This window comes from Petaurus breviceps, unplaced genomic scaffold (assembly GCF_028583685.1).
Source record: "Petaurus breviceps papuanus isolate PSGF00001 unplaced genomic scaffold, PetGlider_PUasm1.0 140, whole genome shotgun sequence".
In the NCBI taxonomy this organism is placed as follows: Eukaryota; Metazoa; Chordata; class Mammalia; order Diprotodontia; family Petauridae; genus Petaurus; species Petaurus breviceps.
The window spans coordinates 8,226,039-8,228,572 of NW_027185698.1; the positions used below are offsets into that span (position 1 = coordinate 8,226,039).

At 34.2% G+C, this 2,534-nt stretch overlaps 1 pseudogene; it reads right to left on the reverse strand.

Moving 5' to 3' along the window:
* Window positions 1–1,487: 1,487 nt before the first annotated feature.
* LOC138150191 (ragulator complex protein LAMTOR5 pseudogene) lies at window positions 1,488–2,058 on the reverse strand (annotated as a pseudogene).
* Window positions 2,059–2,534: the final 476 nt, after the last annotated feature.

A 2,534-nucleotide genomic window follows, 5' to 3' on the forward strand; every position in this document is an offset into this window, starting at 1 on the left:
TAGATTTCTAGAGTCAGCTAGTTATGCATTTCCCTATGGGTTCAATCAGAATCCTTAAAGAGGAGTGAAATAGGTTCATACTGCATTTTACAAGTCCAAGATTTCAGGTCTCAATTTATTAGTACACTGTGACATGAGTGACACTGTGAATTAAATGATTTTGGGAGGGCAGACATATTTTACATTTAACCTTTTAGCGTACAGAGGGGAAAAAGGATTTGGCTAAAATAAAATGTTCTAGGTAAATTAGTAACCCTAGAATTCCTTCCTTTCTGTCTTCCTTCCTTCCTTCCTTCCTTGGTTCTTTTATTCCTTCCTTCCTACCTTTTTGATTTCTTTCTTTTCCAACCTTTCTATCATATAGAATATTTTAAAAGTAATTATAATAATTTGTTTTGACATAACAGACATTTTCCAATAAGCCACAAAACAAACTTCATTAGAAAGAACATTTTCTGCAAACAATTATGCAAATGGCCTTTTTTACTTTAGTAATTTATTTTTTATTAGTAAATGGAAGAATATGCACTTTATATTGTAAAAATATATGAAAACCTTTTTAAATAATCAGCCAACAAGAATAATTAGTTCACTAGTTATGTCAATATTCAAAAATAATGAATATGATGTGTGTATTTCCACACACACACACACACATACACACACACGGACAATAGACTGGTCAAGTGGACGCAATACTGCCCTCAGAGTGAAAGACATATGAGATCAAGATCAATGGTGCATATTGGTTTTTTGATCCTGTAACATTTATTAACTTAACCTTAAAGTGCCCCAGGTAACTATGTTACAAGGGAGTTACCAATTCATATCTATAGAATAATTAACCCATGAGTTTACTATAGTAATTAAATCATAAACCAGTCAAAATGGCCATTTTAATTTACATACATATATGCATGTGTGCATATATTTATGTACATGTTTATAAAAATATAAACTTATATGCATATATTGGGAAATGAATGGAATAAGATTTATTACATGCCTACTATATTCCAGGCACCATGTTAGGAACTTCACAAGTATTATCATATTAGACATGTACATATGTGTACATCAGTTTCTATTGTTTGTTGGATATTATTTCAGAATTTTTAGTCAATTTGCTTTTTCTCTGAAGACATTATTATGTTATGTTGAACTTCCATTTCCATTACTGTGTGTGTGTGTGTGTGTGTGTGGACTGAGACATATACATAGATGTTTGTTATATCTTAATGTTATTATATCTTAATGTTCCGGGGGGGCATTAAATGAGCATAAACTAGGCCAATTCTCATCGTTCCAGAGAGAGCTATGAGAAAGGGCACAAGGCAAAGTGACTGATTTTAGAATGACACCTGCCACGTTGAATCTGTTCTGTTTAACCCAGAACAGTTCTTAAAGACCGCAAGTTTGAAATCTGATTTAAATTTATCACACTTTGTAGAAATTCATCCATAATACCTATTGTAACATTAATTAGATTTTTTTTGCTTTTCTTCAACTATATTTATTAACCATACCCAAAGTCCAGCAATACAGAACAACTTGATTTTGACATGTGCCTTACAACCTTATTACCCTTTCTCACTAAGTGCTTATCAAAGGCAACTTTAAAAAAATAAACAGGAAAGAAGCAAGTATTACATTTAATGGCTGACTTAAGTACTGGTACTTAAAAGTAGAGCAGGATAAGAGAAATGAGATGTAAAAATGAGTTTGAGTTCTACAATTGTTTGAAGACTAGGTCTGAGAGGTCAAGATGCCATTTTGTGCACTGCCACGGTGATGCCATCATGTTTCTGGATCATTATATTCCCGTTGTCTGACTCTAGACAGACCACAGGAATATCTGTTGAGTCAGAGGTTAGTTTAGCTGATTGCTGGGCTAGGACAGAGATCACCCCCGCATGTTCATCTGATAGGGTTCCATGGAAGCCCAGGTTTAGCTCCTGCGAGTCTGTGCACAGGATGCCGAGGAAGGACAGGTTCTTCATTGTGTCCTCGAGGTGCTGCTCCAGGGTCACCTCCATCTCAGGTCATGACAGCTGATTCAGTCCATTAATTAGATTATTAAATTGCTGAACTCTTCCAGCCAGGGCAATGCTTTATGTTCCTTCTGTCTGTCCCTATGATGACAAATATTGCTGGTTAATAAACAATGATGACGACAAACTATGTTTTATATCAGCTGAGGTTTAGGTATGGTATTTTTGGAGTCAGGGCTTGGATTTTATGCTATCTAATATCTTCTTACATTTTTCTTTACATTTTTCTCAAGACATTGATGTTACCAAGTCTTAAATGTATTACTTTTGTGAAAACAACTTGAGGAAAAAAAACAGACTTCCCTAGTGTTTTATGAAGAGTTAGTTTTTAGAGTTTCTAAATATAACTAGGAGTCTGCTTTAATAATCTTATTAAATGACCTTTTCCTCCCTCTTCCCCATGTAGAGAGAAATTTATATGATTTAGAATGCTGCATACCATCTATTTTCTACTGAGTCTTGGTGAATGGTTGTCAATATCAG